General features: G+C 45.8%; 1 protein-coding gene, 1 long non-coding RNA gene and 1 other non-coding gene across 17 annotated transcripts in view; 2 read left to right on the top strand and 1 right to left on the bottom strand.

Annotated features, from left to right (window-relative positions):
• Positions 1–1,695: 1,695 nt before the first annotated feature.
• On the top strand, positions 1,696–1,831 carry LOC120094444 (small nucleolar RNA SNORA70). Its single transcript, XR_005488759.1, has one exon. It is a non-coding gene; the product is annotated as a small nucleolar RNA SNORA70 (small nucleolar RNA).
• Positions 1,832–9,155: 7,324 nt separating this feature from the next.
• LOC134480148 (uncharacterized) lies at positions 9,156–13,461 on the bottom strand. Of its 2 annotated transcripts, XR_010054331.1 has the most exons (3): positions 13,044–13,461; positions 11,304–11,460; positions 9,156–10,519 (listed from the first exon to the last, which is right to left on the bottom strand). It is a non-coding gene; the product is annotated as an uncharacterized LOC134480148 (long non-coding RNA). The 2 variants fall into 2 exon arrangements; XR_010054330.1 differs by having other exon boundaries at positions 9,156–11,460.
• The window catches only part of Zfp717 (zinc finger protein 717), a 35,821-nt gene continuing 25,574 nt past the window's right edge, over positions 13,407–23,653 (top strand). For 3 of the 14 annotated variants that reach the window (XM_008766015.4, XM_008766012.4, XM_008766011.4), the window contains exons 1-6: positions 13,408–13,554; positions 14,503–14,566; positions 16,315–16,409; positions 20,541–20,682; positions 21,343–21,393; positions 22,093–22,189. The gene's annotated coding sequence lies outside the window, so the exon portion shown is untranslated. Of the gene's footprint in view, positions 13,954–14,502; positions 14,567–16,314; positions 16,410–20,540; positions 20,683–21,342; positions 21,394–22,092; positions 22,190–23,653 lie in introns of all 14 variants that reach the window. The other 11 variants (XM_039082264.2, XM_008766014.4, XM_039082263.2 and 8 more) reach the window with 6 other exon arrangements.

The following is a 23,653-nucleotide window of genomic DNA, read 5'->3' as shown; positions in this document are numbered from 1 at the left end:
CTCTAATATCATAGTGAGGAAATGCTGGGCCAAAGCCTGGCAGGAAACCATGCTGGTGAACTCCAAACTCTGCACCTCCATGTCTGTTGCATATACTTTTTTTTATTTATTTATTCATTTATTATATATAAGTACACTGTAGCTGTCTTCAGACACACCAGAAGAGGGCATCAGATCTCTTTACAGATGGTTGTGAGCCACCATGTGGTTGCTGGGAATTGAACTCATGACCTCTGGAAGAGCAGTCGGGTGCTCTTAACTGCTGAGCCATCTCTCCAGCCCACATATACTTTTAAAAAGAAATCCACACTAAATCCGCTATGCACTAGCCTCAGTGGTCTTGCCCACCCCATTGGCCAGCCCCAAGTGGCTATTTAGCCCTGGTTCTGGCGGCCAGCCTGCTGCTAAGCTGCTCCTGTCGAAAACCCACTCCCATGCTCTGTCTCTGCTGAGCTGACGACTCTGCTGTCTTTTCTCAAATGCCTAGAACCATCCACCCCTGTGGCTGGCCCGCAGAAAGCCAGCTACCGCTCACCCAGTCACCTTCAGCCCTGTGAAACGAAAACACTATACCAGCCAGATTTATAATGGTAAACCTCCAACCCCAAAATGCCCACACAAAGAACACAAAACTGAATTGATATAAATACAAGCTACACACCTAGATTGGGCAAATGTAGCCTGCAGTACTCTGTGAAATCCCTGGCTACTTACGGCTCGTCCAGGCCACATGGTTCTGGTTCATCTTTACCTCCTTCTCCCTCTATCTCTTCTCCCTCTGTCCTCCATCTTGTATGACCTTCTTCCTTTTTCCCCTTTCTAAAACGTTCAGCTCCACCTTCCTTTTCCTTCCACTGCCCAATCACAGGCTCTACTCTTATCTGACCAATTAAGACTTCACCTGACCTTACCTCAACACATGATCTACTCCTCCTTGGGGCACCCCTCTTGAGGGAGCAGAAAATACAAACAGCGATCCACAGCACACGTCCAATGTCAAAGTGCTCTGCAGATCTCTAGTCCTTCCAACTGTGTTGACTGCAACAGACTTCTTTCTCCTGGGCTGGCTGGCAACTTTCCTTGGCAGGCATCCCATGACCTTCGCATCTCTATTGTTATGGGGTATCCAAGGCAACTTTAACTATACAGCTTCTTGTTCCAATGTCTGGGACCCACACTTTATCTTCTGGGATCCTCCAGAGGGCTTGGGTTACTTTTCCAGCTCGACCCTCTGCAGCACCCTAGGCTCTGGTGGACTCCACTCCACCATTGCTGCTGTTCTTGGTAGTCATCCCATGGTATTGGCATCTCCAGAACACTGGGGAATTCTGCTACAACTATGCTCTACCAATAACCGTCATAGGCTCTCTTCATTGTACTTAACCTCAATTTCTTTGCATGACCCTATACGGCCTTCAACTACCAGTGAAGCTATACTTGTCCCAATGGCCTTCCCTGACCTTTCACAATGCCCAGCCTCAGCTGTTTTCCATGATCCCCTCATGCCTTCGAAACCAGGACCACTTGGATGCTTCTTAGATATTACCAAGAGCACGATGTTTATCTGTAACATAGCTTCTTTGTGTTCTCAAAAAAACACTTCACAGATTTTTAGCTCAGTGGTTGTCTTAGTTAGGGTTTGACTGCCGTGAACAAACAACATGACTAAGGCAAGTCTTATAAATAGAACATTTAGTGCAGCTAGTTAAGCCGATTAAGTCCCTTTCCCCATGGGGACTTTGGTGTGCAATGGCTGCAAACAGCAGCCTCCTTGGTAATGTATGTAGCCTATTGTCTACATGGGTTACCTCAAGGGACCTTGGAAACAATTTTCTGGCAGTCGAATAATCAAGTCTCTGATCACAGTGCTGTCCCCGATCTAGGCTCCAGACAGGTATGCGTGGTGCCTTTGGGAAGCCCCAGGGCACAGTAGCCAGGGTTCACATTGGTCAAGTCATCGTGTCCATCTGAACCAAGCTGCAGAACAAGGAACATGTGATTGAGGCTCTACGCAGAGCCAAGTTCAAGTTCCCTGGTTGCCAGAAGATCCACATCTCAAAGAAATGGGGCTTCACCAAGTTCAATGCAGATGAATCTGAAGAAATGGTTGCCGAAAAGCGGCTCCTTCCTGATGGCTGTGGTGTCAGATATATCCCCAATCGTGGTCCTCTGGACAAGTGGAGAGCCCTGCATTCCTGAAAGCTTCCACAGTGCTCTCCTATACCCTATCAAATCATGTTCAATAATAAATCTCACATCAAATCTGAAAAAAAAAATAGAACATTTAATCGAAGCTGCCTTACAGGTTCAGAGGTTCAGTCCATTATCTTCAAGGCAGGAACATGGCAGCATCCAGGCAGGCCTGGTGCAGGAGGAGCGGAGAGTTCTACATCTTCATCTGAAGGCTGCTAGTAGAAGACTAACTTCCAGGCAGCTAAGATAATGGTCTTAAAGCCCACACCCACAGTATTACACCTACCCCAAAGGGCCATACCTACTCTAATAGGGTGCATACCTTCTTCTGGTGCCACTCCCTGGGCCAAGCATATACTTGGTGCTGGTTTCTTTTTAATCACTCCTAATTTATTAGCTCCAGCTAGCCAGCACCAATTGTCCCAGTCAATCCTCATACTCTTGACTCTAAAGCCAGAGCCCCATGGCCAAAGCTGCAAAGTTTTGCTGCTTGCTAAGGCTGGAAGTGGTCCCCTTGTTCTAGACACCAGCTTTCTGTTTTCCAGATCCTTCACTGCCTAAGCTTAGCTGTCCTGATAGATCTGCATGCATCTGTCTCCAGACTGCTAGGACTGAAGGTGTGTACCACTTTGCCTGGACCTCAGCTTTTCTTTACCATTTCACAAGATCTTTATAAGGTCTGCATTGTAGTTCATTCCAGATATAGTCAAGTTGACAACCAAGAATAGCCATCACAATCCATCCTTTGTCAATTTGACACAATCCTGTCTCTAAGTCCAAATGAAAACAATAACAATAACCGGTTAGGTAACATTAGCACATAACATGCTATAACTATCCCTTGTTCAACTACAAATGCATAAACAATAAGCTTAGCTGGGTGGGACGTTGCCCTGAGGCGATCACTCTCTTAATCTGTTTATCTCCTTGAACATGGGATTTAGCTTGAATTTCCTGATTCCTCTTTACTCTTTCTTTGAGCCATACTGAAAGAGCCAGAGTTGGGCTTGCTTTTGCGTTGATCACTACTTCTATGAGTCTCATTCAAGGGGTCCCAGTAGAGGTCCAACTTGAAACTCACATTTGGTGCGTTAGCCAGGAACCTCACCTCTTGTGGGGGACCCACAGGAGGTCAGTGAATCAGAGGAAATGGCTTGAGCAGGTACCGTGATTGTCTGTGTCTCCTCTGTATTGTCTTTGTGTTTGTGTGCCGGCTTTGCCTTCCGTTTGTGCTTACGAGCATCAGGAAGGCTCCGAGAGCCGACTCTGGATCCAGTGTGAGCTGGTCGAGTCACCAGGTTTTGCAGACTCTGGATCCAGTGTGAGCTGGAGTCATCAGGTAATCTGTCTGTTCCACCCACAGAAGGGGTGAGCGGTCTCTCTGTGTGTTAATTGTTCTTCTTTGTGCTCTTGGACTTGGACTGATGAATTTTTGGACATGGGAAAGAAATTTTCTACCACCCCTCTGGGTCTGGTCCTGGAGCATTGGGATGAGGTCCAGAGATGTGCACACAACTTGTCAGTAGACATAAAGAAAAACTCCAGACCCAGTGCACGTCTGAGTGGCCAGCTTTGGGGTCAATAGGTCCCAGGAAGGGACATTTGACCTCCCCATAACCATGGCAGTCAAGCATAAGATCCTGGGGTTGGATCTGGATCTGCCGGTCACTCAGATTAGGTCCCCCATATAACTGTCTGGAGAGAGCCTTTAACTAACACCTTGCTTGGGTCGGTCCTTTTCTCCCTAGTAGGGTTCTAACTTTCAAGACTGCCTGAGCATGTTTAGAGCACCTAAGGTAATTAGATCAGATAATGGGCCTGCCTTTGTATCTCAGGTACGTCAGGGGCTTGCTAAGGTCTCGGGGACTAATTGGAAACATCATTGTTCATATTGTCCCCAGAGTTTAGGACAGGTAGAAAGGAGGAGTAGAACTTTAAAAGAGGGGATGACCAGAGGGACATGCCCCCACCAGCCTGCCATGCTGATCTGGAGCGTGACTTCGACCCTCAGGGAGATGAAGTGACCAGTGACCAAGAATCATTCCCTTACACATGGTGACCAATGCTTGCCTTTGATCTGTGTCAATTGGCTGCAGGACAAGACTCTTAGGATATACCCACAGCTGACAGGACTAGGTTAGATGGTCTTCTTGTACTCAAACACACCAAGAACAGTCCGGGGGCTGGGAGATTGGGGACTTGGCTGTGGCTGACCCAACACCTGGTGCCACCTGCATAATACCCCAGTCTATATCTGTCCCCCTGAGACAAGCCTACCAGAAGAGACCAGCACAGGTGTGTGTGTGGGGAGGAGCTGACTCCTTCTACTGCAGCAGTTGGAGATCTGAGACTACTAGAGATATTTATTGGGACCCATCCTCCTCCTGGAACCTGATTACAGTCAGGAGGAACCTAACCAGAGCTACAAACTACAAATCAGATCTAACAACATCTCCCTGTCAATCCAGGGCATGCAACTCCCCATGTGTAGACATCACTGAACCGGGGAAGCAGACAGTAGTAGCTGGCTGAAGGGGAAAACCTGGGGGCTTAGACTCTATACACATGGGTAGGTCGATGTTCACTATCCAGCTCAGGATAGAAGTTCCCACTGCTTCGGTGGGACCCAACAAAGAAATGGCCATTGTAGCCCAAAGGTGGTTAGCTAACCGAGGATGCAGATTTCCAAAGCCTCGATGCCCAGAGGCTTCATCCCTTCTCTACCCTTTCCACCTTGCTCCCTTAGGTCTCTATTAAGGTAAGAACATCGGAACATGCATAGATCTGGGTTCAGATCTAACCTACAATCCAGGCGTAGTGGCTTAGACCTGTAAGCCAGGCCTCTGGTAAGAGAGATACATAAAGAAAGATGGATTCCTCCCAGACTGGTGTGGTCCTTAAAGGCCAACTTGGGCAACTTATTGAGAGCATGTCTCAGAAAACAGGGGGAGGTAGACAGTTTGGTAGTAAGGCACTTAACTGTGTGTTGTGAGGCCCTGGGTTTCCTTCTCCATCACAGCTCCATGTAACCCCAGAGCACCCAATTTTCCCTCTTGAGGCTGAGCTTATCAGTTCCTCTCTACAACTATGTTGAGCAAGAATAAACAATCACCTCTGAAGTCCATGGCTCTAATACCAGCCAGCCCCTCCTTGTGGGAACTTCAAAACCAGAAGAGGTAGGAAGGGTAGCACTGGTCACTGCCAGAAAAGGGAAGTTGCAAACCAGGAAGGGTCTATGGTAGATGAATCCCACACAGCCCGCCTTCTGGGCCGGGAAGGTACATGGTTAGAAAGGCTGTGTATACACTAGGATGAGAGGTGCCTTGAAGAAGTTGGAGAGATGGGGCTGGTGGTCTCCAGTGTCTGTGGATCAACAGGAACTAATGGTCTGAGGGATGAGGATCTGTGGAAGGAAGAGACATCTATGAACTGTGATAGAAAAGCTGGGCATCCTAGAAAGGAGTTCAGTAACCAAGGGAAGGGATGAATACCCGAGGGAGGAGGCCAGGGCCTGAGAACTGGGGTGAGAATCTGAGAGAAGAGGCACAAAGGCTGAAAAAAATGAAACTGATGCCTGGGCCTGATGAAAGAGATTGTATCCTAGGAAGTGCATGCCCTTTGGCTACTGTGAGCTCAGTATAAGACTTACATGGGAATGGGTAAGACACAGGATGTGAGCTAGAGAGCCCCAAGGATCCAGATGCCTCTCAGTTTCAATCCTGTCTTCACATATGGCTTCCAAGCAGTAGTGTCCTTATAGATTATTAAAAAAGACAAGAAAGATGACAGGAAGCCAGAAAAGGAAGCAGAGCTCCCAACCACTTCTGGCATCTTTGGTCTCAACCCATGACTGGGCCAATCCCATCTCTGGCTCCTGACCAAAGATGAGTTGAGGTCGCAATGTCTCATCTGCCTGGACAGCTTTTATCTCCTACCGTCACCATTCTCTGCTATGAAAGGCAAACCTAACTGCATCTAGGGGAGTTAGACAAGGACTCAGCTTTTGCTGAGTGGAGTCATCAGGAATGTCAGTTCCAATTGGGCCTATCCAGGGGACCTAAACATCTGTACCATTTATACATTAACAGCCTGGTGAAGTAAGGAAAGGATGTTTTTGGTGCCTGAATAGAGACATCGGAGGAAAGGGACAAAGGCAAGAGAAGAGTCAGGGAGAAGTGACATTGGACCTCTGGGAACAGAGGAGATGACCATTGTGCCAAGAACAGCTACGGCTTCATGCAGAAGCTTAGCATTATGAGCCTGGGGGAGAGAACTACACTAAACTGCCCAAGACCCCAGAATCTAGCAGAGAAACAAGTGACCTAAACACAGGCTGTCTGAATCCTCAAATACCAGAAAGAAAGGAAACAGAAACCTCAACCCAGCAATGAATTGGATTGTTGGGGTTGGGGATTTAGCTCAGTGATAGAGCACTTGCCTAGCAAACGCAAGGTCCTGGGTTCAGTCCCCAGCTCCAAAAAAAATGAAAAAAAAAAAAAAGAAATTGGATTGTTCAGTAAAGGTCAATGAGAAATTTCAAGGCACATATATGAACAGAACATGGGGGAATTCTAGAACTAAATAAAAACACCTAAGTGCCAAATTATGGATGTGGAAGAAAGAGAAGAAAACTATGATGAAGACATAAAAATATCTTCACTAAAATCATAGAATAAAATTTCCCAAACATAGAGAAAGAGATGGCTAGCCAGGTCTAAGACACCCATGGTGCACTAAATATACAAAACCAGAAAAGAAATTCTTCATGACATAAACATTTATTTAATGTATATGAGTGAGTACACTGTCGCTGTCTTCAGACACACCAGAAGAGGGCATCAGATCCCATTTCAGATGGTTGTGAGCCACCATGTGGTTGCTGGGAATTGAACTCAGGACCTCTGGAAGAGCAGTCAGTGCCCTTAACCACTGAGCCACCTCTCCAGCCCCATGACATAGTTAAAACATTATAAAAACAAAGAATAAAAGGGTACAGAAAATTGAAGTGGAAAAGATAGACACTTATCAAGGCAGGATATGAGAATAACACCTGATTACTCAACCTTTAAAGCCAGAGTGGCCCAGAGATGTGTACTTCAAGTTATGAAAGGCCAAAAGTATGAACTCAGGAAAACAACCCGTTAAAATGGAAGAAGAAATAAAACAAACTAGAAAAAGTTACGATTATAAGGCCGGTTCTATAGAAGCTAATGGAAGGAATGTTTCAATCTTGAGAGAACAATAAACAGACCCAAAAGGTGACAGAGAATAAGAGGAAGGGGTGACTGGGAGGAGGGCAGCGAGTGGGATGTAAAGTGAATAAGTAAATACATAAATATTTGAGGTCTCAAATTAATTTTAAAAATGCACTCAAAGTCCTTGTAAAAGAAGATTAAACAGCACACAAAAAAAGTAGATGGGAAAAAATAATGCGAATAAGGGCTGAAATCAATGAAACAGAAGTGAAGGAAAAGTACAAAGATTCAATGAAACAAATTTGGTTCTTTGAAAAGATCAATAAGTCTTTAGCTAAAAGGAAGAGAGGACCTAAATTCATAAAATTATAGATAACAGGGAGACATTACAACAGACACTGAGGAAATGTAGAGGGTCATGAAGACATACTTTAAAGAACTATATTCAATTAAACTGGAAAATATAAAGAACTGGATGAATTTTATAAAGAGTCACAAAAGAACCAGGAGAGTAGGTAAAACACTGATACACATAAAAATTTTTAAATTTTAAAAAAATAAAAAAAAATGAAATTTAGAGGCAAATGGGTGGAGTTTGAAACATTCATTCTTAATGATGTAGCCAAGACCTAGGAAATCAAACATGAAGTTTTCTCTCATTTGTGGACTTGAATTTTCAAATGTGTGTGTTCGGTTTGGTATAGCCAAATGGAGGTTAGGAAGTTTGTCAGTGGCCATGGGGGGATTTCAAGGAAGGGATGATGTAATGAAGTAGCATAAAGGGTTAAGGGGGAATAGTGGTATAGGAAGGATTCGTTTAATGTTGAGGGGATAGGAGGGTAGGGTAGTTGAGAGAATATAGGGAGAAAGAACTAACATTAAAGAAAGTTTTAAAAAAAATCACCTGGGAGGCTGGAGAGGTGGCTCAGCGGTTAAGAGGACCAACTGCTCTTCCAGAGGTCCTGAGTTCAATTCCCAGCAACCACATGGTGGCTCACAACCGTCTATAATGGGATCTGATGCCCTCTTCTGGTGTATCTGAAGACAGCTACAGTGTACTCATATAAGTGAAATAACTAAATGTATCTTTGAAATGCCAGAAGCTACACCAATAAAGTCTCACCAACATAATAAAAAAAATCACCTGGATATCAGCCATTGTCAAAGTCTGTATTGACATACACATATCAACCCTGCTGCACCCCTGAGACTCATGAGGGGGTTTCTCTCAATGCTGACCTCCTGTTTGCAGAACAGACTGGTTAGACTCTAACCGCTGAGTCTCCGTGTCTTCTCTGATCAAGAGGAGAGGTGACTTACCAGACTGGTATAAATGTTTGAGAAATGTCCTGTGGTTCTAAGGAATTCAGTTGACCTTGGAAGACATAGGCCAAAATAGCATTTGAGTTCTTTTCTCCTCCTTGTCAGAGGCCTTTAAGTCCAGCTCCCGAAAACCATACTTGGTCAATTACACTAGCATCACATAGTAAGTCATGTTTTAAATCTTAGATGTTGTGTGGCATTTACATAAAGGTAGAACTAGTTTAAATAGGAAACTAAACAATTTTAACCATCTTACTAAAAGATCTGAAAATGAATTACAATCATAGCATAAATAAGAACACGCACACCCACACGCACACACACACACACAGCTTCTGTTTGCTCAAAGTTCCCAGCCAAACGTCATTGTTACTTGGATTCATCAAGCTAAGGAATGTTGTGAAAAAATTGACAAAGAAAAGAAAATGGTCCTTTCCTCTTATGGTGTGAATTTTTTTCCCTTTTAATCCAGAAACAAGAAAAGGACATCAGAGTGGGAGCACTTAATTTATTTTGAAAGGTCATCCTTTGCTTCTTTTAAGTTCATAAAATAGGGGGCTGGGGATTTAGCTCAGTGGTAGAGCGCTTACCTAGGAAGCGCAAGGCCCTGGGTTCGGTCCCCAGCTCCGAAAAAGAAAAGAACCAAAAGAAAAAAAAAGTTCATAAAATAACGCAAATGTAGCAGATGGCACTGATGGTCAAGGGAAATCAATCATTTCCTGTGCCTAACTTGAGATCCTCCTGGCCAGACTTGAGGCTGTCTGGCTGCTTAAAAGCAGTCCTAACGAGTTTAATAAGCAAGCACCCTCTGAAGTGGAAACTTACATTTCTTCGGAGACTCAATTGTGTCATGTGATGTTTTTCTGGAAACTGTCTTAGGATAGGATGCTTTGCTGAAGCAGACACAGGAGAGGATGTTTTGCTGAGACCAGACATGTGGCCTTTTTTTCTGGAAGTTTCCTGAGAAAAGGGCCTGTGGCATTTTGCTGGAGTGGACGCTCGAGAGGACGTGATGTTTGGAAAGGGTATAAGTAGATCCCAACAGACAGTGGACAACAGTGGGGCATTGGCTCACCCAACCACTCTGTGCCGGTCTTCACTGGCCCTTGCTGATGCTGTGTTTTGCTGAACAAGCTGTGAGGTTGGTTCTCCTTGTCTTCTTTGCTGATCGTTGTTTGTCGTGATTTCATAGAGAAAAATGCACCAAAGAAACCATCGTGACATCCCGGCGGCTTCTTACTGCTTCCCCACAGACTGGAATCGCCCAAAAGAACCATTTCTAAACAGGCCGACATCCCCCTTTATACTACTAACCTTTCCTCCCCATTCATTACCTCTGTTGAGTGGTGGGCTAGAAAGTTTTTAAGAACCCATGTATTAAAGTAAGTTTTGAAAGATCTAAGCCTTTGGCCCTCCTCCATAAGGAAAAAAATTAAAGTTGTAAGACACTATAATATTATGGTTGATTTTTTTTCTTGCTGGGAATTTATTTTATATTTACTTCTTTTATGTTTTGCTAGCATGTAAGTATGTACGTGATATACATGCCTGCTTATCCCAGAGGTCGGAGAGAGTGTTGGGTACTCTGGTATTGGATGGTCTTTGATCAGCCATGGAAGTGCTGGAATTCAAATTAAGATCCTCTGCAGAGCAACAGGTGTTCTTACTGCTGAGCCATCTCTATAGTCCTGCCACAGGTCAGTTTTTATATTACAATTGATAATTGGGCCAGGTTCAAAATACAGATAAATATCACGTGTTTTTCAAGGTTAGGGTACGGCCATAGTTGAAGATACGTGGCTACTCATCTACAGAGCAAAAAGAAGATGGTTTAGACACCTCACAAAGCACTCGTGCCTCCTCGACAGACTGCCCTCTGGCAAGTCCCTTGTCCTTCATCCCCTGGAGTGGTTGAATTTACCAACCTAAGAGGGATTCTGTGTACACCGTGCTCCCGCACAAGTGACCACGAGTGGAGCCATTGGACTAGGCATGGTAACCTGGCTCTCACCCCACATCTTGATGACTTCCTTTTGCTTTTGCTGCTTTTTTCAGCAGCAGCATTCACTGCCTAGCACGGCAAGGAAGGATCAAGGCCCCAGAGTTAATGGGAATTGGAACAGCATGTTCAAACTGGTTCCAGACTCACCTTATTCAGTGAGGACTACGTTTTCTGGTTGAGTGTCAGTGTTGCTGTAAACTTATAAAAAATGGCTGTCTTTTATCCCCAACTGGGTCCGGCACCACTGTGCTCCAAGATATCTGGTAGATATCTTTATCTCAGTCAGCAAAGCCTCTCACCCACTCTGCTCCATGCCATATCACACTGCCAAAGGCTTCTCTTTGAGCCTGGCAACAATCTCTCTACCCATCTAGTTCCCAAGGCAGGCTGTCATCATGCCAGAAACACACATCCCAACTCTGTGGCGGGCCAGAGTCTCCAGCCACCACATACTCTCTTAAACTAAAATCACTACATGAAAGAACACATAACATAATAACCTCTGATCCGATTAATAAGGTATAATTTCCCACCTAAACATACAAACATACACCTGTGCACATCCATCCCTTAAGAATATTCATAACAACCTGTAAATACGCAGAGTGGAATCTTTATATCAGCCTCCATGTTCTCTCCACAGCTTCCTCCTCCTGTTCCAGTCTCCTCTTCCCTCAAAGTTTTCTCCCGCCCATCCTTCCTTCTCATCCAATGACAGGCCTCGTTCTATCTTGTACCTGCCTTCACCTGTGGAATGACATCATCCCACATGTCAGAGCCCGTGAATTGCCTTGGTTGATGGCTTTAACTTTTTTTTTTTTCCCCACAGAGAGGGTATTTTTGCCTTTTATCAGATATGACATTGATTTCCTTTCTGTAAGAATCTGGAATGACCAGAAGGAAACTCCAAAGAAAGGGAAGGGGGAGATATCCAGAGAGGGGCCTTGTCCAAATGCAAGATTTCAGTTTTATCGATCTTCTGTGATTTGAGACTGAATTGATTTAAACCGTCCTCTTAGCATTTACCATGGATTCCGGAGTTAGAAGCACAAGTTCCAGCATTCGGGATGCTCAGTGTGTGCCATCTCTGTGTGCTCTACGCCTTTGCTCTTTACAGCCTCTCATTCTGTGTGGCAGACACCAATACTGCATAGGTAAAAGAAACTTAAAACAGATTCAAGGCACACCCCTTTGTTTGCCTATATTGCTTCAAGACAAAAGCCCATCCCCAAGAGACACGTCATCTGTATTAGTACCGTTTGCACTCACAAAGAGACATTTCAAACCCAATAAAATGTCTAAAAAGAGTCAAAGGAACGGAAACGAGTTGTATCCACGTGGGATAAATTTCATGTTTCACTTTTTTTCCCCACCACGAGAAATGTAAAACATAACATTGCTTTCTGAATGGTTGTTTTTATGATCCATGTCATCAGCTTTGAGTTCTTTATGTGAATATTACAATAATTAAATTTAGATTTCTGGGGATAGAGCGAATATGGAAGCTGGGGGGAGGCCATCAGGGAAGGAGGAGAACCTACGGCTTAAGACATTTTATAACTTTGTCCCCCATTTTATTTGTATCCGACACTGGAGTTTTGGGGACTGCTGCATTTCAAGGATCAGGCTTTCTCCTCAGAAGAGCAAAGTTGGGAAAAAGAGCAGGGAATTTATAAAGCTCGATCATTCATTCTTCTCATTTGTGAATAAGATCTATCTAAAAGTAACCCATAAGATAGCTGAGTAATGAGGAAATTAGACACATCCCCGACAGGCAGAGAGACAGAAAAAGGGGCCTCAAATAAATAACAAAAATGACAAACTTCTGGCTTCTTCCTCACCTTCACTCTGGCAGCAGACACCTACTCCTGGGTGACTGGATCGAGCTGGTCAGATACTCAAGGCCAGACAGGGATTTGCTTACCTGTAGCTATGTGCCCATAAGATACTTTGTCTAAACTGACCAATCCTAAACTAGGGAAAGGGGACTCATTCTTGGCCACCAAAATACTTCAAAACTCAAGCCCTCCAGGGGAAAAAGTGTTGTCCTTTTCTGCTTCGGTCTGGGTGTGCCTGGCCATGTTTGTGCTTGTTTGTTTGTGTTTGGTTTTTGTTTGTTTGTTTCAGAGCTGGGGACCGATTGTGTTTGTTTTTTTAGAGACAGGATCTCGCGTTTATCCTTGGCTGTTGGAATACTCTCTGTGGCCCAAGCTGGCCTCGAACTCAGAAATCCGTCTGCTTCTGCCTTCTGAGTGCTAGGATTAAAGGCACGCGCCCCCCCCCCCCCCCGGCCCCCGCTACCCTGCTTAGCTTTTATTAACATTTGATACCTGTTGCTGCTGCCTACTGTGTCTGAATTTTTTTTTCTGCCGCTACCTGCGGTGCTAGTCCTGTCTCACTTGGCAGAGAAGAGGAACTCGATGCAGACCCTAGGGCGATACCACAGCCCTAGTACAAGGCTAAATGCAAGCGTTCGGTTGGCGATGGGCGCAGGATGCTATACCTTGAGGATCGAGAAGTTGTCTTTTTTTTTTTTTAAACGGTGGGAATAAAGTTTGGCGTCTTGCTTTATCCACTCATGGATTGGTGCCAGCTTCTGTCAGTCAGGGTCTGAGCCGGATGAGAACTGAAGCCCTGTCCAATCGAAGGCGCCGGGGTGAGAACCGTGCAATCAGGCGAACAGACAAAGGTAAGGGGGCGGGCTTTCACGGTCCTGCTAAGGCCTTTGTCTGTGACGTACCAGCATACCACCATCTTGGAATCTGGAACCGGGGACTCTGTCGGTACCGGGACGGGTCTGCGCGGCGCAGCGAGGACGCGGGGTGTCTGGACTCCGCCATGGTGAGCGCAGCGACCCCGCGGAGCCGGTACCAGCGGCTGCAGAGTCCCCAAGCCCGAGCCCTCCGTCCCCCAGCTGTGGGGTGGGGGCTGGGCATCCCGGGCGTCCTGTTGCGAGTTGCGAGGGTACTCGAGTCCCGCCACCGCGCTCCCCGCAGCTCCTGCCTGGCTAGGACCACGTTGGACACTGGGGCGCACGCAGGTCACGGTCCTTAGACCGAAGCCCCCCGGGGTTTGGGGCTTGCAGCACATTCTTGGAACCAGCTGTTCTGAAAGGACTTGTGTCAGCTGGACAGTGCCAGCAACCGACCACCGGGTTACCTGGCCACAGTGACTCATTGCCCCAGAATTTTCCTGGACCTGCATCTCTCTGCACGACCCAATCCCACCACCTTACGCCCTGTATGCCCTTTGCTTTGTGGCTTGTTTCTGAATTTCAGGATCGTTCTGAAGGACTAGCTGTACCGATTTTAGACGCATATTCCTTGATTTCTCACCTCTTCCCCTCAAGGCATTTATTTTCTTGGATCCCGTTCTCTAGGGTATGGGTTGGAATCTGAGTACCCACCTATTCTCTGGGTATTACCTTACCCTTCTCGGTGATGGATCCTAGGGAATGCTTACTAAGGAAGTGCTCTGTCATGAGCCCGGCCCCCACAGGACAGCAATATCAATGCTGCGGACTGAGAATCTAGGTGTCTAGGTTCTTCCCAGAGGCAGAAAGGAATTGAAGGCTCAGGGACTAAGGAAGTAGGGAAAGGTAAACCTTTCTCCTCTGAAGAGCTGAAAAGAAGCATCTCTTGAAGTAGAAAGCAGTCTGGCAGGAAGACGGGAGGGGGTTGGTCTCCAGGTCAGGGAGACCTTGAAGTGGTCTTTGGGCTTGTCATGTTATTGGGGCCCAGGGTCTTTATTTCTGTTGATCCCTTCTCCCTACATTCGTTTCCTCTCTAGCCCTGGCAGCCTTCATCTGGATGGAGATAACACGGAAAGATGCCCAGGTTGATGGATGGCCATGGTAGGAACACCGCCTGCCTGCCTGTCATACCTCTCTGTCTCTGTCTGTCTCTGTCTCTCTTCCTCTGTCTCTGTCCCTGTCCCTCCCTCCCTCCTTCCCTCCCTCCTTTGAGGCAGGGCTTCTCACACTGTAGCCCAGGCTGCCCACAGCTATGGCAGTCCTACCCCAGCGCCCTGAGCACCAGAATCTCTGCTTCCCTGTCCCCTTTTCTCTCCCCACCCGTTTCCGTTCCTTGTGGCATTCTCTGCAATCCTGATAGTGGGTGTGAAGACTAGGCTGGAAAGCGACTTACTCACTGGCCCTTACTCAGGCCGATGGGCTGTGGGCTTCCAGAACAGCTCTGTGCAGAGGCTCACCCCTTCCCTGTCTTCTGTTACATGTCCCCTCAGTGCCTGTTGAGGAGAAAGAGGAGAGGGCTTTTAGGCCTGGGTACATATCTCACCTTCAAGTCAAACATAGTGCTAGAGTCCTGTAATCCCAGTACTTGGGAGGCTGTGGCAGGAGCAGAGATCCTGAGGTTGAGACCAGTTTAGGCTACAGACTGAGTTCAAGGCCATCCTGGGTAATCTAGTTAAGCCATCTTAAGAAAAATCAACAGGGAATCAGTTTACTGGTAGAGTGTGCTTGGCAGCTGCGCAGGACCCTCAGTTCCAGCCCCAGTCACCTCTCTGAGACCATCTGGGTTCATAGAGTGGCAGTACTGTCCTCTTGAATAATGAGATAATGTTATCTCCTAATTCCCAGTGTAGTGGGTCCACAGCAAGGCCAAAATGGGGAATTTCTCTGAGAGACCCATGCTGCTTAGAGCCAATAGCCCTCCCTGCTGAGACCCTCAGACCTAAGTAGAGATGGGATAGGGGCTCTGGTAACTAAACTAAAAAGTAAGTTGAGGCCAGGGAATGGTTCTTAGTGGGAATGACTTCCTCAGTGCCTGTCATTAGGCAGTCAGGGTAGTCAGTGGATTGGCCCTCATAGAAATCAGAAGTTGGAGTTGGGGATTTAGCTCAGTGGTAGAGCGCTTGCCTAGCAAGTGCAAGGCCCTAGGTTCGGTCCCCAGCTCCGAAAAAAAGAAAAAAAAAAAAAAAAAAAGAAATCAGAAGTTGGTGTCTGCTAGACTCAAAGAGACTTCCAAAGGGATGGGTGATGCAGTGTTTGCCAGTCTCCCTCCAGATTCTGAGGATGAGGAACTAAAGGGACTTTAGAAGGGATGTAATCCTGAGAAAGGGTGTGATGGAGGAAATGAGGGCCTTAGAGAGACCAGGGCCTGAGGGTGGAGGTGAGGGTCTGAGGGAGGAGGCCAGGGTCTGAGGGTGGAGGTGAGGGTCTGAGGGAGGAGGCCGAGGGAGGAGGCCAAGGCCCGAGGAAGGAGGCCAGGGTATGAGGGAGAGGATGCCTCAATCTGAGAAAGTGTTGAGGGAAAGCTTTGAGGACTAGGCAACTGAAAGAGAGATCTGGTCCTGGAGACCAGTTCTGAGGAGGTGTGAAAAGTGAAAGCATGGCCTGTGGAAAGGCAGACTGGATAGAAAGGAGAAACATTGAGGGGGTGTGGGAAGAGGAAGGAAGCCCTCCCTCTGCAGAACCCGCGTCCGTCCTGTCCCCCGTGTCTCCCCCCACCCCCCACCAGGATCCCTTCCTCTGTCAGCTGAACCTCAAGTAGAATAAGACTGTAAAGGCAGCCCTGTCAGCTGAACCTCAAGTAGAATAAGACTGTAAAGTTGCCAATGCAGGTAATCTCGATTGTCTTGCAGATGTAGACTTGCGTTTTCCTGGGAAATCCTCAGGACATAGTACTTCCAGAAAGTCCGAGGGAGGGAAGAACTCCGTTCCCTGGAAGCTGGAAATGGTGAGTTTGTGGTCAGGCTTCCACCTCCAGGGGAGGGAAATATATAACCTGCATAGTTGGGCTAATCAGGTCCCCAATGTCTGTGCAACTTGAATATGGGGTACAGTCCTCCACCGTCTCTTGACTGTCAAGGCGGAAAGGCTGTTGTGGTTGTGGTTTCCAGAGCGTTCAGTCAGTGGTTACCTGATCGTGTCACACCATCTCTGTGGTGAGGAGAAACATAGGGCTTGGTTGCCTACCTCACTGAAGCCAGGAACTGTGTGTTGATGGGGGCTGGGGGTATATGTGTGAAAGCTGGTTACCTCACTGCGGCCAGCAAGCAGGAAGGGGGGTGGTGAGGACCCCCCAATAGTCCTCCTAGTGTCCCTAGTGACCTTATTTTCTGATACTGGGCTCTGTCCAAAGACAGTTCAATGATTATTGACCAAGACTGTTGCACCTGGATTTTGGAGTGTCATTCAGATCCACAGTATAACCCTGAGTGCACGTGCTTTTGCTTTGGGGCCGCTCATTCTGTTCCACTGTGGCCATGACGCTGACTGCTGTGGCCCTGCTGTGTTGGTTACTGTGGTCCTCTAGTGTGGAGGCAGATGTTACAAGGATGTTTGGTTGTTGTTGGTGGTGGTTTTTGAGACAGGCCTCACCATGTGGTCCTAGGTAGCTTGGAGCTTGCTCTGTGGGGCAGATTGGGCTGAAACTCACAGAGATCCACCTGAGCGCTGGGATTAAAGGCATGCATCACCACGCCTAGCTCAAGTGTGTTCTTAACCAAATTATGTTGGCAGTGTGGGTCTTAATGCATACATATGTTTAGTAGACTGTCTAGGACAGCATTTGGGATAATTATTGTTTCCATTAAGATGAGTATTGAATCTTTAAATCTCTGAGCAATGTGGATTTCTACAATTTTTACAATCTGTGAACCTCCCCCAACCCCACCAACCTCGTGTGTGTGTGTGTGTGTGTGTGTGTGTGTGTGTGTGTGTGTCACTGTGTGTCCAGGATAGCCTTGAAGTATAGTCTAGGCTGGCCTCAAAGGACTAGAAGTCCTCCTCTCTGGGGTCCCCACTCACATGAAGGTTGTGTCCTCTGACCTTGAGTTTCAGGATAGTGGACTTTGATTCTTCAGCTAGTAAATTGTAAAGTTACATGGGAGATACAGCTCAGCAGTGAAAGCTTACTCAACATGTGCAGGGTATAGGTCAAGCCCCCCAGTACTGCAAGACATAGATAGGTAGATAGGTAGATAGGTAGATAGGTAGATAGGTAGATAGATAGATAGATAGATAGATAGATAGATAGATAGATAGATGATAGATAGATGATTGATAGATTGATAGATGATATAGATAGGTAGATAGATAGATGAGATAGATGATAGATATAGATAGATAGATTGATAGATTGGTAAGATAGATAGATAGATAGATAGATAGATAGATAGATAGATAGATGGATGATGGATGGATGATAGATTGAATCTTCTGCTCCATAAGATGTGAATAAATAGATAAATTGAAGCTACACAAGAGATTTTGAGAATAATTTAGTAGTTATTGTGAGTGGGATTTTATTCTGAATTAAAGTATTGACAACATTGTATTAGTTTTTAGAGATAGGGTCTCGTGTAACCCAGGCTAGCTTTGGACTTACTGTGTAGCTGAGGAGAACCTTGAACTTTATTTATTTTTGCATCCCAACTGGAGTTTTCCCTTCCTTCTCTCCTCCCCACCCTTCCCCCATACCCCCCCCCTCCATTTCTCTTCAGAAAAGGGCAGGCCTCCCATGGATACCAACCAAACACAGAAAATCAAGTTTCCGTAAGACCAGGTGCTTCCTCTCCTTTTAAGGCTGGATGAAGCAATCCAGTAGGAAGAAAAGGTGCTGAAGGCAGGCAGAAGAGTCAGAGACAGCCCCAGCCCTCCATTAGGAGTCCCACAGGAAGACCTGCTGCACAACTCTGACATGTGTGCAGAAGGCCCAGGACTTTGAGTTTATAATCCCCCTGCCTCCACCTCTGCACTGCCAGGACTATTCACGGACACCCCTGTTCTCAGCTTTTTGGGCAGCTAGGGAGCAAATCCAGGATCCCATGCCTGGGAGGCAAGTCCTACTCTCCTACATTTTCAGCCCAGGAACTTTATTATTGACTCATACATCGTCTACATATGTTGCTGTTTCAACATTGTGTTCTTTAACATGAATTATTTCATCCATTCCCCCTTTCTGTGAAGTCTTTTCCCCCCCTTTTAAAAATTGTATTTTATGGGGTTGGGGATTTAGCTCAGTGGTAGAGCGCTTGCCTAGCAAGCGCAAGGCCCTGGGTTCGGTCCTCAGCTCCAAAAAAAAAAAAAAAAAAAAAATGTTATTTTATTTATTTAATTTGATGTGTCTGTGTCACAGGGCACGGAGGTCAGAGGAAGACTCCACTATGAGTTCCAGGAATTGATCTTAGGTCATCAGGCTTGGGGCAAATGCCATTACCCCCGGATCCTTGTTCTCACAGGGAGTCCTTTGGCCTACAAATGAAAACATTTTCAAAGTCTCACTTTTGATTTGGGGATCCTCCGTTCACTGCCCCTGTATCCTGGCTGAGCCTTCTCAGCAGGGTACCACGAGAGCAGGACAGTGCCAGTGTCATCTTTGTCTTGTGCAGACCTTAAAGTACTTTCAGGATTTGCCATTCATAGAGTTGTAGGCTGTGGCTGTATTGCACCTAACCATTTTTGTGTGTGCGTATGTTCTTGGTCTATATTTATTGAGGAAAAAAATTTAAGATGAGGTATTAAAGTTTGTAAATGCCTTCAGGAATCCGTTTTGGTCTTTGTGTATCTTCTTACTGTTTACTGTGTCTTACACTTGTGAAATTTCATTTGGGGAATGTTACACCCCTGCTGTGAATCACATGATCATATATATATATATATAAGCTATATATTAAGACAGTGTCTCATGCAGCCCAGGCTGCCATCAGACTTGTCATTTGGACAAGGGCAGTGCAGAGCCACGGATCCTTATGTATCTACTTCCCGAGTGCCGAGATTATAGGTGTGCTCCACTGTGCGCTGTGTGTGTAGTGCCTTAGTGTACTGTTGCTGTGAACAGACACCATGACCACAGCAACTCTTATAAAGGACACATTTAACTGAGGCTGGCTCACAGTTCAGAGGTTCAGTCCATTATCACCATGGTAGGAAGCATGGCAGCCTGCAGGCAGACAGGGTACTGGGGAAGGAGCAAAGAATTCTACATCTGGATCAGCAGACAGCGGGAAGAGAGAGTCACACTGAGCCCAGCTTGAAGCCTCAAAGCCCACACTTTCCTCCAACATGACCACACCTACTGCAATAAGGACACGCCTTCTAATAGTCCCTCTCCCTATGAGCCTATGGTGACCATTTTCATTCAAAACACCACATATAGTTTGTAATGTTTATGTGCTGGTGTGTGTGTGTGTGTGTGTGTGTGTGTGTGTGTGTGTGTTTCTGAGATAGGGTTTCTCTGTGTAGCCCTGGCCATCTTGGAACTCACTCTGTAGACCATGCTGGCCTCATACTCAGATCCCCCTGTCTCGGCTTCCCAAGTGCTGGGATCAAAGGCGTGCACCACCACAGCCCAACTTGTTGAGCATTTTTAATGACAACTTTTTCCCATTAATTTATTTCTTGGAGAGATGCAGTGTGTGCCATGGTGAACATGTTGAGCTCAGAAGATGAATTGCAGGAGTTGGTACCTTGGGGGTTCACCTCAGGTCATCAGATTTGGTGGCAAATGCCTTTCTCCCCCAAGCCATCTCAACCGCCTGTTGAGAGCTTTTTCATGTATGTTTAACAATGGTATTGACTCTGCTTTGACTACAGAAAGTTGTGCCCATGCCTAATTTTATTTATTTTTGGGGGGTTTGTTTTTCTGTTTTGTTTTGTTTTGTCTTTTTAGATAAGGTCTTACTCTGAAGCATAGGCTAGCCTGAACCTCACCTGTGTTGCCCGGTTGGATCTTGAACTTGCAGACGCTTGCCTCATCCTCGAGAGGCTTGGGATTACTGCCATGTGTCCCTGCATCCCACAGTATGGAACCTCACCAATGCCCCAAGGTTTCAGGCTCTATATCTGTCTCTTCCTCCCTCTCCAGGATCTTGGGTAGCCCAGGTTGGCCTGAAACACGTGATAGAGCTTCCTGAATGTCAGCACTAGACCCACCACTCTGGCCTGGAGACAAGAAAGACTTCACTCTTTGACCAGACTGGGCCTGATCCCAGTCCTGCTTGGAGCAGGTACGTACGCATCACAGCATTCAGCTAAATCTCTCCTGACCACCAGCAGTCGCCTGGGCATCCCTGCCTCCAGTGCGTTCTACTCTGGCCACAGCACGTTTACTCTGACATGCAGGGGAGCCCCGGGGCCTCCAGGTTAGAACTGGTGCTTTGTTTTAAGAAGTGCAGTGTAGCTCAGGCAGCATTGTGGAGCCTGTGTTTTTCCCTTTGTTGTTGTCTTTTGAAATTGTCTCGTGTAGCCCAGGCTAGTCTTAAGCTTACTCTATGTAGTTTTCTTTTCTTTTTTTTTTTTTTTTTGGTTCTTTTTTTCGGAGCTGGGGACCGAACCCAGGGCCTTGAGCTTCCTAGGCAAGCGCTCTACCACTGAGCTAAATCCCCAACCCCTCTATGTAGTTTTAAAACATCATAATTCTGGCCCTAAGGTTCTAGCTGGGAAATTGGCGGGGCCTCTACTGGATTTCTCTCATTAGGGCCTCTGGGCTAACCTCTTGAAGTTATAGACGTTTCTAACAACGAATTTTGTTTGTTTCAATGTCTGTGAAAGAATCACTCAGATCCACTTAGGGTCCATTGAGTTTCTTGAGTTCCTCTGTGTGTGTCTTTCCTATGTTGCTAAAATTCCCTCATCAAAACTATATTTGTATGTGTTTTCTCTTCTAGACCATACTTCTAGTGTCTGCTTCCTTAATGTTCACCACTGTATATCAAAAGGTCAGTTATTCCTTATAATTTCCCATTTCCTCATCTGCCTGAGTTATTTAAAAGTGAAGCCATTGTGCTTTGGGTTTTCTCTTCCCCTTCTCAGCCATGGATTCTTTGGTTTTTACTCTTTTTTTCTTCTTTGTTTAAGTTGCTTTGCGTGTTGTTTTTCCTGAATGGTCTAGAAGTTGCTACGTATGCCAGAGTGACCTTGAGATCTACCTGCCTTTTCCTTCCATTTGGTGGAAATAAACTTCCTCTGTCACCGAGCCTGGCTTTGTTTCCCTTTTTTTTTCTTTTTTAACTGAGCTCTTTACATGCAAAGTTTCTGACAGGGTCTTGCCACTTTCCCTGTGTCCCACGTGTCCTAATGGAGTTCTGTCTCTAATTTGGTTATATTTTCTCTTTTATTATCTATTATCTTAAATATCCTCCAAATATTTATTTTGGGTTATTTATCATGCATTTAATGCCACTCGAGGGTGAAATTCCAGCCAATGAACAATGTGCGTGTAAATACTATCTTAAGAAAGTTTCTGGGGTAGAGGCCCTGGGTTTGGTCCCCAGTTCCGGAAAAAAAAAAAAAAAAAAAAAAAGAAAGTTTCTGATCCATTTGTGATAGGGTGGTCTTTGGAGTGGACCCCGTCACCATTCATCAGAGGGCCTCACTTAGCACATGAGCAAAACTGATCTGTTATTTCCCATTTGCAGGACACTGCAAGACTAAACCAGAGTTCATCTTTGAACGGGGGCTTCGATTCAGGCCATGGACCACAGCCGAAGCCTCAATTCGATGCGTGCCCAGTCGGTGAGTGGGTATGGGGCAAGGGCTATCCACACAAAGAGAGCTCATCATATAGTGGTTGTGTTGAGCTCTTTTTATACCCAAACTCTTTCCTGCAGATAGCTAGTCCTGTGGTGAAAACATGTGTTTTATGCAGTTTCTGAAAGGGTTCCATGTTAACATATCCCTAAGTTTCTGCTGTTGAAGTATATTTTCTTAGATTTATCAAAATCTCAATACTATGTGCTACTTAGATCCAGTGGTTCTCAACCTATGGTCATGACCCCTTTGGGGGTCAAATGACCCTTTCGCAGGGGTCACCTGACTGACACCACTGAAAACATAGATATTACATTATGATCCATAACAGTGCCAAAATTACAGTTATGAAGTAGCAATGAAAATAACGCTGTGGTTGGGGGCCACCACAACGTGAGGAACTGGGTTAAAGGTCATACCATTAGGAAGGTTGAGAACCAACTGGTAGAGTTGGTTTTCTTGGTTAGTCAGTGATCTCTAAATTCTCAGTCTTCCTTCTTTTTTAAATTCGGCATTTGCTGACACGTTCTTCAACACTTGCTCTTGATCCCTAATGAGTCTGTGTAACTGTGTTGATGATACCAACACTAATACCCAGACAGCTCTTAATGTCGTCTTGCGTTCAGTGTATGTAAAGTGACTCAAAGATACAAGGATTATGACATAGAGCTCAGAGAGTGCTCATAGGAAGAGGACAAAAGTCAGTCTGGGACTGGAGAGATGGCTCAGTGGTTAAGAGCACTGACTGCTCTTCCAGAGGTCCTGAATTCAAATCCTAGCAACCACATGGTGGCTCACAACCATCTGTAATGGGATCTGATGCCCTCTTCTGGTGTGTCTGAAGACAATGACTGTGTACTCATAGAAATAAAACAAATAAACCTTAGAAAAGAAAGGAAGGTAGGTTTATTTAAAAAAAAAAGAAAAGAAAAAGTAGGGGTTGGGGATTTAGCTCAGTGGTAGAGCGCTTGCCTAGAAAGCGCAAGGCCGTGGGTTCGGTCCCCAGCTCCAAAAAAAAAGAAAAAAGAAAAAAAAAAAAGAAAGAAAAGAAAAAGTAAACCAAACCCACAGTTAGGGAATTGTTTGTTCATTTTATTTAAATTTGATGTGATTCTGTAACAAATTTGGCACATTGTACTTGTCTCAGGGGTGGTGATGCTTTTAATATTTTCACTGTTCATAAAGTGAATGCCAGGATTGAGGCCAGCCATGAAAATCAAGAGAAAGATTTGTGGCGACTGGGAATCAGTAAAGCAGTAGGTCAAGTGAAGACATGGTTGGCACAGGTGAAACAGTTACCGTGAGCTCTCAAACTGCCTTCAGAGCTGAGCACAGAGGAGGAAGCCCTTCAGGGATGTGGGCCTCTCCACAGTGTGTCTGGTGAGATGCAGGCTGAGAAGAGCCAGGTTTTATTCTTTTTAAAAGCACAGTGGGGGGGCTGGGGATTTA

The sequence above is a fragment of the Rattus norvegicus genome, chromosome 8 (genome assembly GCF_036323735.1).
Source record: "Rattus norvegicus strain BN/NHsdMcwi chromosome 8, GRCr8, whole genome shotgun sequence".
NCBI classification, from domain to species: Eukaryota; Metazoa; Chordata; class Mammalia; order Rodentia; family Muridae; genus Rattus; species Rattus norvegicus.
Note: the sequence above shows the minus strand (reverse complement) of the source record. Positions and strands in the feature narration are given on the sequence as shown.